This window comes from Lissotriton helveticus, chromosome 1_1, assembly GCF_964261635.1.
Source record: "Lissotriton helveticus chromosome 1_1, aLisHel1.1, whole genome shotgun sequence".
Classification (NCBI taxonomy): Eukaryota; Metazoa; Chordata; class Amphibia; order Caudata; family Salamandridae; genus Lissotriton; species Lissotriton helveticus.
This window is the reverse complement of record NC_136057.1, coordinates 1,830,712,756-1,830,727,269: the sequence shown is the minus strand read 5'-3', so window position 1 is coordinate 1,830,727,269 and position 14,514 is coordinate 1,830,712,756. Positions and strand designations below refer to the sequence as shown.

Sequence of the window (14,514 nt, the reverse complement as noted above, 5' to 3'; positions counted from 1 at the left end):
AAATGAGGGGGACTGAGACAGGATGTGCTAAGAGGTTCCCTGTTGCCGCAACAAAGTGATGGACTGAGTGTGCCCCGGGCTCCCACTGGTTCCCTACTCTGGGGCAAAACAGTGATAAAACTGCTAAACTAAAAGGAGCCATGAGGGAAATAGTTTACTGCAGTAGCACTGCAAAGATGAGGAAGGCTGGGGAAGCAGTGGGAGACCCCATGATAAGGCCAAGGAGGTCCTGTGACATCAATGGACTGGTTGAGGTATAGCAACTAGTTGAACCACTTTGATGTAAAATCTCTGATGGCTAGAGCTACAATGGTGGGATGATGTAGGGGCAAGCATGGAGATGACAGCGATCTGCCTTTTGGTATTCTCTCTCTCCACGCCTCCCCCCTCCAAAATTTTCTGGTGAAGAGGGGCCACTCTTGAGGCACCTTTATTTAGAGTATAGGGCCCCTGGCATGCCTGATGCAGGAGTGGAGCATAGTGTTCAAGCAAGCCCTGATGCTGCACGGTCCCCAACCTTGGTTGAAAAAAACTGGTAGCATTGGCAAGCTTTAATTAGTATAATTAATTATTAACCAGTAATGTTATGTTATCTTTGACACAAATGACATCACAGGAAGGGACACCACATGAAGTGTCGTAACAGAAATGATATCAACAAAATGGTTAAACTATGTCCAAAGCAAATGCAAAATGGATACAACTTCAAAAAAACATATAAAAGTTACATTGCCAAAAAGCGCACTGGGTGGATAACCACGACAAAGTGAAAAAATCTCAAGGATGAGGCAAGGTATAAATTCTTCATTAGATAATGTCCTGATGACTCATCAGAATCATTATCAGTCTTAGTCCAACGTGTCACAGTTATTACTCATGGGGTGAACCCACCTCAGGACAAAAAGAAAAAACTGAAGTATGTTATCATCATTGGTGTTATAACCTAGCTAACATCCCAGTATTCCTTCTGACACGTCCAAGCCACCCAAAAGGCAGGACAGTCAAGTGACAGCGGTTTGATCATAATGACTGACAAGGACAAATGGGAGTAAGAGCGATGAAGATTACCAGTAAGTAATCAAGATGTTCCCCGTACGTCCAATGCCCTTGTCATTCCCATGAGAAATACAAAAGCCACATCCCACCATTTAGGCCCCAATAGATAATGCAGAGAAGCCACAAATTCTGCATCACCCAGAAAATTTATTAGTGACATGCATGCAGAAGACAGGATGAAACTCAACATTTCCATAACAAAAGCTAATCTTTCAGCTCTATTCCTTGACGCAATGGTACACAAAGCTATGAGAACATGTCCAAGTAGCTGCACAACAAATCTAAGGTAAAGGATCACCCTTTACGTGCACCCACAAAGCAAGCGAAACCCTACTACTTCTACCCTCAGTATCCTCAGGTAGAGCCATCTCTGCCAGGGAATAAGCCAGAACAATGGTAGCTCATATCCAGCGGCTTATCATTCAATCAATCAATCAGTGTTGGTAAAGCGCAGCTACTCACCCGCGAAGGTCTCAAGACGCTCGAGGGTGTGGTAGGGGGCGGCTCTGTTGAGTGCTCGGGTCATCCGAAGAGCCAGGTTTTGATGTCCTTCCTGAACTGGTGTAGTGAGTTGGATCTAATATGCTATAAATGCACTGTGGGAATGCACAGTTGCTGCCTTTACAGAGCAGTGTCACGGATCGCATTGCATTAGGCACTCGAATTAGATAAACTCTGGAGCGATTGACGTTTCTTTAGTATGGGGGCCTGGACTATCAAAGCTTGAACTTTTGCCCTGAAGAAGTCCTGTGAGAATGGAACGAAATACGTAGGCTGTGTCTTGGATGTATTGTGTCTTTTGTGCAAAAATATGAAGATATATGAATAAAAAGAAAAAGGACTTGAACAGCTTTCATTTTTATGAGAACAGAATTGTTATGCTGTCTCATGTGCAGAAGATATTTCTAATATGAGTGCATGATACATGTCTTAGATATGTAGGACTCTTTGAAGTCAGATGCTAATACTTCAGGTTACTAAGCTTTCCTATCCTTGCAGTTGTCCACTTTGTTAACTCCGGGTTCTGTAATGGTTAACCCGAAGAGTGAGCACTATTTAAGTATTTGGACAAATAGTGTGCAGGCGACATAGGGCACAACCGTTCTTGCTGCTTTATATTGAGAAATACTTCCCCCTACCAGAGTGGTTAAAGTAAGAAGGGAAAGCAGAGGCTCATTGTTTGGAGCCTGTAGAAGGCTTTTCTGCTTGGACAGATTGGTGCTCATCTATTCCCTTCGGTTGACAGCTTTGGTGCTGCTGGAAAGATCTTTGCTGCTTCTGTTGTTGGTGTTCTTTAAACCACTGAGGGGTCTGAACCCTCTATGCATAGAAACACTTTTCATAAAGCTTGTAAGGCTGCTTTCGAGGCACCTTACATTTCTCCAGACCAACTGTCTTCAAGGTCTTTATGCCTTTATGCCTCCCAAACAGAGTATTACTAGAGAAAGGAAGGTTGAGTATTCTCTGTTGAGATTCTTGCTTGAGCACCGTGAGATGAAGCAATGTCACCCGAGTGCCAAAATTTGACAGTAACCATGAGTTGCCAGCAAAGATGAATCAGCAGCAGCGCCTATCACTTGGTTAGAGACCATCATGCCTTTCTTCATGGTTTCAATGAAGTCCTCCTTGCGGTCTCTTGGGAGGTCTTTTACAAAATACTGCAGGGAGTCCCATAGAGATCTATCACACCTGCCTGGGCAGATGCACTCACTGCTTTCATGGTTGTGGCAGCTGTGCCACATACCTTGCATCCCATTTAATCCAGTTTCCTGCTTTTTTTCTATGGTGGAACCGTGGATGAAAGCGTAGTAAAATGAATTTTCTTTGCAGCCAAGATAACAATTGAATCATGGGAAGGATCTGACCGCAGGAATAACAGGTCCTTCTCCGGAGGTTTATATTTTTTCTGAAGCCTAGACAGAGCTGCTTTGGCTGCAGCTGGCGTAAGGAAAAAGTTCCATGGCTGGTCCTAAGTAAACAGGAATTAAGGGTAGAAGGGGTCTTGATGCTGCACATTGGTGAAAAATCTATATAACTGATGTAGCCGTTGATGGACCAGACAATGAAATATTCAATTTTGTAGCTCCTCCTACAAGCACCTCCTGATTTTATCAACTGGTGAGACCCTTGGCTGGGGAGAATCAGTCAGTGATGGTGAGTATATTCCATTGTTAGAAGAAGAGGTGGAATGAAATTACCTCCATCTGGATCGTAACCTAGTTCTGGATCTGGACCTAGGATGATATTTTCGTTTGTACCTAGAGGACCGTCTCAATGAGGAGTGCCAAAATCAATGACAACGCTATGTGGAAGTCACTCTTGGTTGCAATCTATGAGAAATCTGGACTGAGGCAACCTTGATCGCTGAAGGGAAGCTGGAGGCCTTCCCGGAGAAGGAGCTCCCAAAGGTGCCTGTCTGAGAAAGAGGTGGAGGTGAAGTAAGTGGTACAAGCACTGAATTGGCTGGCAGAGGTGGTGGAGAAGGCTGCGGAAAGTCTGGAATAGGGACCTTCTAGATGGGGAGTATGCCCTGGAATATTCTGAGTCAGAAGTTGATGGCAACCTTCTTGATCTCGATCTCCTGACCCTTTCTGCAGGTCTAGTATGTCTCACCCACAACAGGCTTCTCGATGTTGATTTCCCTATATGTCTTGAAATCGACAGATTTTTCCATCGTTTGGAATCTATTGACGTAGACCTCTGGTGTCTTAACACTCGATTTTGTTTCCTTCTCAATGTCGACCATGCTCTCAAGGGTGAGCAACTAGGCACCGTAGTCTGTCTCCACATCAATGTAATTGACCTGGAACTACATTGATTTTGAGGATTTCTTCTCTTATTGGATCTCCCTCTCCTGGAGTCTCCTGAGAAAGATGCAGAACCCTGGTAGTGGATTAACTCTCTCCCCGCTCACATGACATCCCACAGTCAAACTGAGCCTACAGCTGTTTGTGTCTCTCTTCAGCTCCAATAAGGCAAATCTTCTCTCTGTCCCTCAGAGTACACATAGAAAAGGTCTTGCAATGCTGACATCTATCAGGGATGTGACTGTCAGGAAGGCAGATAAAACCCACATCATGAGGATCTGATTTGGCCTTCTTTCTGCCACAGGCAGGACTTTTGTCAAATAAAGATGGCACTTTATTTGACTAGAAAAATAATTTTCCTTTCAGAAAATGGCAGACAAACACTGGAAATGTTGAAAACCGTCATGTGAAGGTGTTGACAAAATGTCCCTAGTTACACTTTTGAAGACAAAAGCCAAAGAAGGTTGAGCTTAATGCTCCAAGATCCTGAGGTAACTGCCAACTACTGGGTATGATGGGATATTGGTGGGCTGTGAGCTCTGAAAGGCACAGAGTCACTTTTCTTATCTGCAGAGCTGCAGCCTATATGTTTACATTGTTCTCTTCCTTCTTCCCCATTTTTCTTTAAAAAAAGGTTTGTGAATGATATTTATAAGGACAAATTACAAATCTCCTCTAGTGTCTATTGTGTGCCACTTTCTACTGCAGTCTTCCAGCAGTTGCCGATGCAGAAGGAATTGTCCCCTGAGGAGATCCATGTCGGCCGCCAGTGATGCAAACGTCTGCAGTTTCCCGTTTGTGTATAAGGAGCCTACCTCCGTGACCGAGCGCTCAGTCCACTCTCACAGCGCTCGCTCCGTGTAGTGTGTGCGACCCCTGGGGAACCGCATTAGCAGCAGGACTGGGGAATACATGGGTACTTTGCGGTGCATTCTATGTACACGGGTTAGGCAAGCGCACGCCACTGTTACCTGGAGGGGACACTACTGTATAGGTGATGCCCCTGGCAACAACATGCGAATTATGGTTGGGATCAGAATAAACCCGGTAGCTGTGGTTGTTTTCCCTAATGCATGGCCTGCTGTCCACCTCGACACCCATTGAAGCTGGGCCGCAAGGAAATATGCCTCAAAGGAAGGAGCACCTAGCCCTCCCAGATTCATGGGTAGCTGCAGCTAAGCAAGGGCAAAGCGCCGCTGTCCTGAGCCCCAGATAAGGTTACAGAGGAGGGTGTCCAGCTCCCGGAGAAGGAGTGTGGGGGAACCACCGGGAGGTTTAGAAATAGTATAGTAATCTCGGAACTAATATCATCTTGGCAACTGCGATTTTGCCAAAGACAGCCAGGGGGAGAGCTCTCCAGAAGTGCACGGAGGACCGTCTACCAGCCATAGCCCGACGATAATTCCCCTCATATAGATCCTGCGGCGTGTGGTGTAAGCGGACACCCAGGTACCTCACTGATTGTGGGCTCCATCATATGCCTTTTCCGCCCAGTCGTAGTGGACAAGGGGGGAGATTGCTGGCGAGAGGGTAGACTGTTGACTTGGACCAAATCACCTTGAGTCCCGCCACCGCCTCAAATTCCCGCAGCATGTGCAATATGGGGGTCAGATCCAACGCAACATCGTGGACGTCGAAGAGCACGTCGTCCGCATACAGTGAGGCGGCGTGAGTAGTTTCTGCAAGTGGGATGCCCCAGCTCTCGCCCTCTTTGCAGAGATGGATCGCCAATGGCTCCATCACCATGGTGAAGAGCAGAGGAGAGCGCGGGCAGCCCAGGCATGTACCTCTAAATATGGGAAACAACGGCAACATATAGGGACCCTAAATGTTGTTGTGGAGTATATAAGCTTGGTGTGTGCAAGTAAATGAGGTCCCGCTCCCATCCGGCGTATGACCTGGAATGTAAGGCCATAGGAGAGTATCAAAGGCCTTCTCGAGGTCCAGGGCCAGACACACTGCACAAGGAAAGCGGTCACGGATCTGGTCCTGAACGTGAAACAGGCGCCGTATGTTGTAGGAAGTATTTCTGCCCGGCACAAACCCACACTGGGTGGATCAGCTTCGGTAGGACTGTGGCGTACCTATCCACTAGTATCTTCCCATATATTTTAGAGTCATCTGGTAACAAGGCTATTGGCCAGTATGAGCCCCTGTGCTGTGGATCCCTGTCAGGTTTGAGGGGTAAGACTATAACCGACTCACACATGGATTGTGGCAACCCATCCTGGTCCAAAGGTGTCTGGAACTGCTTTACTAGTTGGGGGTTCATTGTGCCGCAAAGGTGCGAAAAAATTCTAGTGGGAGGCCATCTAACCCTGGGGCCTTACATGTGGCCAAGGCCTGTAGTGCCTGCTTGACCTCGGTAAAGGTTATGTGCTTGTCGAGGTCTCATCTGTCGCTGCGCGCTATGCGAGGCAGGGGATATCTGCGCAGAAACCAGGTGAGTCGCTCTATGTCCACTGGAGCTGGGGCCGCTGTGTGTAATGGCGGTGAAATGTCTAGAGGATGGCAGCCTGCGAGTGCACCAGAGTGCCCTTTTCGGTGCATATCGCTGTGGTCGGCGGGAGAGTTGTGTCTTGCTGCACCAACTACGCTAAAAGTGTGCCCGCTCTGTCCCCCTCTCCATGTGCACCCAAGCCGCGTATGCCCTAAAATTATATCTGCGGAGGTCCGCTAGCGCCTCTGCGTAAGCGGTTTTGGCATCCGCTACTTGGGATGGTGTGGCCTCATTCCTGTCAGCTGCGCGTGTAAGTGTAGCCAGTGTATGCTCTGTTTCTTGGATGCTACGCTCAAAGGGTTTGTGGACACCTGGATGTGTTGGATACAAACGCCTCTGATAACAACCTTGAATGAGTTCCATTCTGCGGCGCGGTTGGTGGCAGTGCATGTGTTCTCCCAGAAATAGTTTTGTATGTGCTCCGCTTGTGTTTGTCGAAAGACAGGGTCTTCCAAACAGTCTTTGGGCAGAAGCTGAGGTTCTGTAATTCTCGAGTCTGACTCCATTTTGTTCTGTGCCACCATTTTGTGTTGCCCTCACGTAGGCCTGTGAAGGTAGCCTGGTGAATAAAGTGGCCTGGCCTTCTTAGTTCATGTATACATTAACTAAGGTTTCTCTTTTACTCTGAAATGAACTGTAAGAAACTGACCTCGCAAAGCCAATTTCCCTGATCGATCTTTGTCTGAGATTGCCAATCAATGTTCAGGACATCGTTAACTTTTAGTTTCCTTGCACATGCCTTATCTTGTTCATCATCTGTTACTGTTTCTTTTTATGTTTCTTCATTACATGGGTTATGCTTTCAATTATAGGTTTGTCCGGCTTTTGGAGGTTGAATTTGGGACATTCTTAATGATTAACTTTTGGGTTGGGATACTGTACATGTAATCATGCCATGCCCTGCAGTGCCATCTAAATCAGATTAACCTTTGTGAACTATGTAATTATAATGTTTTGCCCATATCCTGCTAAAACCCCAAAGGCTACTCACCTGCTGACTCTCCAGATTTTCCATTTGTTTAGGAATGTAATTGGTACAACTCCCTTACATGCCTGGGGCAGGATAAAGAGTATATAAGACGTGAAGTAAGACCAATCTGGCAGACTGCCTCATTCAGTTGCTAAGGCTTCTGTGTGACGTAGTCTCACTCATTTGAGGTTAATAAAAATTTACTTTTATATTCCAGCTTCTGTGTCAAGTTCTTCTTTGTGAGTTTAAAAGGACTAAGTATCAGTGGAACCCCTGAGAAGTGGATTTCTGATTTCTACAAATGGCGCGACCAACGCGGGCCTCATCAGAGAAGTGGCTATCTGAGGGAGTGATCTTGTCAGAAGACAGAAATCTACTGAGGAGGACAGGACAGGACTCTACTAAGGAGGTACTCTGTGCACGGAGGTTCTGGGGATTCTTTGTCTCTGCAGCCCAGTATATTTCTGATCTTCCTGATTTTGATCCTCCACATGATGTCACTCCTGACTGAGAACCTTTTTGGTGTGAGTATTCTAAAAAAGACCGTTAGGTCATTTAGAACTTGGCAGTTAGAATTTGGACAACCTTTTGATTGGTAAGAGTAAGGTAGTTTAGTAACGCTTACTGTAGCTTTGGAATTTTGGAATTTGTGTTGGCCAACTTTGGATATGTATTTGATATGCAAATTGCAATTTGTGTAGGCAGGTAATGAGGAGACTTTTCTCTACTTTGTATAAAATTTGAACGGTGCACGTACGAAGAGTACTTTAAGCACTACTTGGGGTATAATATTGTATATTCTGCAATATTTTTGGCATGCCTGTTTCAAGCCCACATCAAAGAATGTGTTGCTTTTTTGGAAGGTACCATAGTGAGATGTGAATTAAATTATCCGGCTCCCTTAGAGGAAATACCTAAATAGGTTTAGGTATAAAAACATATTTCTTCCTTGGTGATTTTGTATCCCCAGGGAATTAAAATATGGACATAATACAAACAAGGATCCTTTTTTCTGTGCAATTTTATGAATGGGGATATGCAGGGCAATTTTTGGTGTTCTGCCAGCCAAAGCTAGTGAATTGAGTGTATTTTGGCTTCTTGGACATACAGCAGTCTGTTGGACTGTTTTTGCAGTCTTTCGGAACACTATTGAGAAGCGTTTCTTGTAAATATGACTTACAACTAGTATTTACAAATGGTTTGGTTTAAGTACAGTCTGTGGGCTGTCCTTTGTTTCCGTTCTGAGTGTTGATCTGTGGGTTAAATGTGTGTTTAAATGTTTATGTGATTTTCCCATTAGTGCAACTTCTGTACGTGAATAGCGATGGCGCTATTTATGAAATGTTGTTAAGTGTGCTATATTGTGCGTCCTTAGTGTTTTCACCCCTTTCTGTATATGTCTGATAATGTGCTCAATATGTGTTTGTGGGCTTTCTTGTTGTCTTTAGTCTGTTATGCAAAATGTTAGTTTATTAATATTAGTTAGAAATGAAATAAAATTCAGAAATGAACCATATTATATGCTACAATAGCTATATGTTGTTATTTCATTTATAGAGTAGCAATTGCGCACATGTACAAAACTGTTCAATGCTTAAAAAAAAAAGTTAGAATTAATATTCACTAGGAATGAAAGGCCTCAAAAGGGAAATTGTGTGTTTTGTAGCTGTTTTAAATAAGACTGCCACCGTGCCCACGTTTTCAACACTAAGAAACAGCTGTTGCTGCCGCTAAGTAAGCAACATGAAGCAATTACGAATAGACAGGAATGTTTACTCAGTAAGGACTTTCCCAGTTAAACACAGGTGAACCTTTGCATTTCAGAATGCTGTTTTGAAAAAGGTTACAAAAATAAGGTTCATTATTTTGTATCACAGGAAGACATTTCAAGTGCGGTTTTCTTCTCTTTAAGTATTTTCTGTAAGCATATTCTTGGTTTTAATGTTAAAATAATTGTCCTTTTAAAAAAAAGGTGGGGCAAACATTTGCCATGTTTTAAGTTATGCTTGTGAATGAATGCGTCTAAAAATGATAGGCAAGGGATGCAGCTTGCTTTTCATGTGGAATTATAAAAAATGATTGGTTTTATTGAAGAAGAAGGAATTATTATTAATTATGAAAAAAAATATTAAAAAAATAAAATAATAAGTGCTTCTAAAATCGTTTTTTATTATTCATGAAGCTTACTACTCATACTATGACCTCCTAGCATTAAAATTTAATTTAAGTTGTGTTGAACAGCAAAAACGAGGACATTTGCACATGGAATTTCACTTGGCGCAGGCGTAAAAAACTCATTCATCTAAGGATTTACATGAGAGATGTCCAATGTCCAATCTCTGCAATGTGTAAAGAACATTCTGAGGATGATTAATATGTAATACAATCATAGGATATTAATTTTTAAGTGCCCCAAATACCAAAGTCGAAAATGGGTAAAATAGACTTTTTAAACAGAATTCTTGCTATTTAGAGTAGCTTTTAAGGTGCCTTAAGCTTCAGTAAATGCATACATTTAGGTATAATACAAGTTTCCAGGTTGTTCTTATTTGGGGTTGCTTTCAATGGCTCAGTGAGCCAATGTGCCCGGTGCAGAGGTTTGAGTTTAATATCAGGGTTGAAGGTTCTAACTCTAGCTAGACCTACTGAGACGTTCATCCATTTAAGGTTGATGAAATGAGTACCATTGCATAGTTTGTTAACAAGCATTTGTTCTAAAGCTGGTATGTTGTGTTGTTGAGTTCTGCGAATTATTCACAGTAGATGCTTTTGAGTCTGGGAATAGGAGTAGATTATGGCCCCTAAAGGGAGTAATGTATATGGTATGTGGTATGTGGCTTTGGATAGGGTTGGTTATTGCAGGTTAGAAAGAGTTGGAAAGGCTTTTTTTTCTTTGACAGCCTCAGGGTGAGGAAAAAGGTTTGAGGAGCGCAGAGCGCGAGGCAGATTTTGACCTTAAGGTCAGTGAGGTGGGAGTTAGGAGTGAGTGTAAACAGATGGAGAAATAATTGCTTGGAAAAGCAGGGCCTCAAAGGGGGTGATACATTCATATTTCTGCTTTTGAGAAATAGTGTCCATGTAGTTGCCTTAATTTAAGATGGTTAGTTACAGTTGATATTTTGTGTGTTATGTGAAGTATCAGCAGTATGTTGAAACAAGATGAGTATTTTTGTATGACTCCTTTGAGGGAAAAAAAATGTGTTCGTGTGTTTTTCATTTTTTTTTGCATGTTGTCCTTCTGTGAGTTGTTCCTGCTGGTCCTGTGTGTCAGAAGCGACACAGTAAGTTGTATTTGACAACCGATCACCACTAACTGGTGACCAGCTGTTAAAAGGAGGGAAAGTAAAAGAAAGTGTAATTTTGGTGTGATTTTGATTTTACGCCTGACAAATTAAGCAGGCCCGAATATTGGGTTTTGGGCTGCAGGTTCACAGAGCATGAAGTGCGTGCGTCACCGCTCATTTACATGTGCTATTGTAATTTGTCTATGCTTTTTGTGCTTGGTATACAGCACTTGTATCTGATGGCTTGATATGTGCGTTTTTTTATTTTATGCATGTTTTTGTTTTATGTTGCTGCTTTTGATACTATTACAAGTTCACCTGTGTTGTGAAGGGTTCTACATGACGATGTATATCGCTGCACAACAGTTGGGTGAATTTGCTCTGACACTAAATTTCACAGATATTATATTGTCATGCTGTGAACAAGACAGACAACACTTCATCAGTGTATGTCAAATTTGGCCATAATAGTATTGAAGTAAAATAAAAGAGATATACAGGATCAAAGTGTGTCACCTGCAGTTAGTCATGTTACTGCCCCCTTCCCTTAAGGAACAGGCAGCCCTAGATTTATGTTTCCTTGATTGGACCTAAGGATGAAACTATAGATCTGTGACTCTTGTACAAGGTGACCTAATTTCTATATTGCATTAGTTAATCATGTTCTGCTTCCTAAATAGTGTATGGCTTTGTTCCTCAAAGGGAACCAAGCTTCATTTTTTCCCTGAAAAAGGAACTGGAACATTAGCTGAGATTACCGTATATGGTGTAGGGGCCAGCGGTAGAGTTAAAATTTGTGTAATATTTTGACTTTTGTGCATCACCCATACTCTTGGTATTATGTCACAAACTTGACTATCACCCGAGTAATTTCTTGTTCTTCCTATAGATTTTTATTTTGCCGCTTCTCCCCTTGATCAATGTCGCATTGTGTCTAGTTATTGGGGATTTTAGCTGTGTCCTAGTCCCATTTCCCTTTTTCCATATTCCTTTCACTACTCAGCCAATTTATTATTATTATTGGTGTATTGTTCAGGTTCATACTTCCAGACTGCAGTGATGTACCAAGGACCCCCATATTATGTATAATTCCCATTTGTATGACCAGACTGGTTTTCAAGAATTTTCTTTAGGCCTACTTCGATGTTTTCCAGTCTGACTGTCAGGGTAGTAATAGACTGGTTAATTGACTCAATACTATAGTAAGACAAGTTTTCCACCTCAATAGGAGACACCTTACGTTTTTTTTTTAATATGACAGATTCAATGCCTATTCTAATTTGGTTTTTAGTTTCTTTTTTCTGCTGCTTTAATTTTTGGTGGATCAGATGTGTTCTAATCATGGAAATGCCAGAACTCTCTAGTTCTTGTCTTTCGTCTCCACATTTGATCATTAGCCTGTGTATTGCATAGTGCACCTGATGCACAATTATTAAAGGGAGGTATCTACATGTCTCTGATAATCTGTATCATGTGATTTCTCTTTTGAGGTGTTCTAGATAAGGAATTTAGGAACACCTAGACATAATCATTGAAAAAGAAAGAAATGTTTACCCCATTAGACAATGCCACTATGTGTGAGGACATCCATTCAGATAGAATTCCCATGTAGCTATCTACCCTTAGATGGCAGAGAATAATGAAGAGAACCCAATTGAAGAGGCTAGAGGCACTGTTTTGCCTACTGCCTTTGTCTTTGTATTCTATGAGAATGACAGTGTATTTTAGATCACAATAGTCCCATGGCGTATGGCCATTCCTTTGAAGATTGCAGGCCACTTGCTTGCAGTCCCCTTGTTAAAACACTGAACTGTTTTTGTACTGAATTGAAGGAAACTAACAACTGTGTTACATTTCCTACGTCACTAGGTTCTGCGGGATCGAGTCATGACCTGCAGAACGCTGATAAGCCTAATTCCCATCAGTGACAGCTGCAGATGAATGGCAGAAGTCTTGGCCCTACAGTCCCAGCACCCAGAAAGTAGCAAGGCTGGACAGCGATCGCCAGCGTGCCATCAGTGGTATCTTCAAAGTATTGTGCTTGCTTCATCAGAAGGCGTTGACCATCAAAAAAGAAGGAGGAGCTGGTTTTGCCACAGAACCAGAGTTTCAGTGCAAAAGAGCGAAAGAATTGAGGCTTGAGTCTTCTACCTGTCATGTGCTGGTAACCTCTGACAGTTTGCGGTCCCTTGAGCCCCTTGGCCTGAGTTTTTGGCTACCACCTCTTTTTCTTTGCTCCAAAGGAAGGGCAGTGCACTGGAGTATCTACGGCACTACATTATGGTGTCCATGAAAGAGCAGCTTGAGCGTCCTCTGACACTGAATAATGAGTGTTGGAGCCTGAAAGTGCTGCTGAGTGTGAACGTCTGTTGCTCTTTTCAAATTAATAGTACTTGGGTCTGCACGAGATGATCTGTGCCCATGATCAATGAAGAGCACACTATCTGTAGTGCCTGCCGCAGAGGAGAGATATTGGTGCACTGCCTTGAGACATTGAGACTTTCGAGTGAGCTGTGAGTGTTTGCCAGGAGGGCACTCCAACTAAACAGTATTATTTTCATGAAGAGGCCTGAATCGAGAGGCCCAATGCGGAAGAAGACAATGGAAGCAGATTTGATGGACGATAGAAGCCTGCCAGAGAGGCTTTGAACGGACTTTGGGCACAGTTGCACAAGCGATTCCAGTGCAATTGTATAAAGTAAATGTTAATTAAGTTCTCATTTGACTGAATTGCCATGGAAGAGGAAGTGGCTCCGCCTCTAGCATCCAAAAATGGTCCACCAGAAGCGAGTCTTTGTGCTACTATGTGTGTTCGGAGACCTGTCCCGAGAGAAGTAGAGAATAATAAGATGATGTTACAGCAACACCTTGACGACCTAATGAATATCAATATAGACCTAGATTTAGATTAACATGAGTCTTAGGTTATTGCCTACGTAATGGCAAAAGGAGGGTCTGAGGTTCTGTAATTCTCGAGACTGACTCTATTTTGTTCTGTGCCACCATTTTGTGTTGCCCTCACGTAGGCCTGTGAAGGTAGCCTGGTGAATAAAGTGGCCTGGCCTTCTTAGTTCATGTATACATTAACTAAGGTTTCTTTTTTACTCTGAAATGAACTGTAAGAAACTGACCTTGCAAAGCCAATTTCCCTAATTGATCTTTGTCTGAGATTGCCAATCAATGTTCAGGACATCGTTAACTTTTAGTTTCCTTGCACATGCCTTATCTTGTTCATCATCTGTTACTGTTTCTTTTTATGTTTCTTCATTACATGGGTTATGCTTTCAATTATAGGTTTGTCCGGCTTTTGGAGGTTGAATTTGGGACATTATTAATGATTAACTTTTGGGTTGGGATACTGTACATGTAATCATGCCATGCCCTGCAGTGCCATTTAAATCAGATTAACCTTTGTGAACTATGTAAATATAATGTTTTGCCCATATCCTGCTAAAACCCCAAAGGCTACTCACCTGCTGACTCTCCAGATTGTCCATTTGTTTAGGAATGTAATTGGTACAACTCCCTTACATGCCTGGGGCAGGATAAAGAGTATATAAGACGTGAAGTAAGACCAATCTGGCAGACTGCCTCATTCAGTTGCTAAGGCTTCTGTGTGACGTAGTCTCACTCATTTGAGGTTAATAAAAATGTACTTTTATATTCCAGCTTCTGTGTCAAGTTCTTCTTTGTGAGTTTAAAAGGACTAAGTATCAGTGGAACCCCTGAGAAGTGGATTTTTGATTTCTACAAAGCCATGTTGAGGACTGGTGGCTTGGGTGGGCGCCACGCGAGAGTGATCGTATGGGCCTCATGATCTGAGATGACCCTGCCCAGGTAGTCCGACTCCTGAATGGTGGGCAGAATGGAAGGGGAGCAGAGAAAGAACTCCAATCG

The 14,514-nt window shown here is 43.0% G+C and overlaps 1 protein-coding gene across 1 annotated transcript in view; it reads right to left on the bottom strand.

Moving 5' to 3' along the window:
- The window catches only part of LOC144765655 (guanylyl cyclase C-like), a 577,462-nt gene that overhangs the window by 12,421 nt on the left and 550,527 nt on the right, over window positions 1–14,514 (bottom strand). The window lies entirely within an intron of this gene.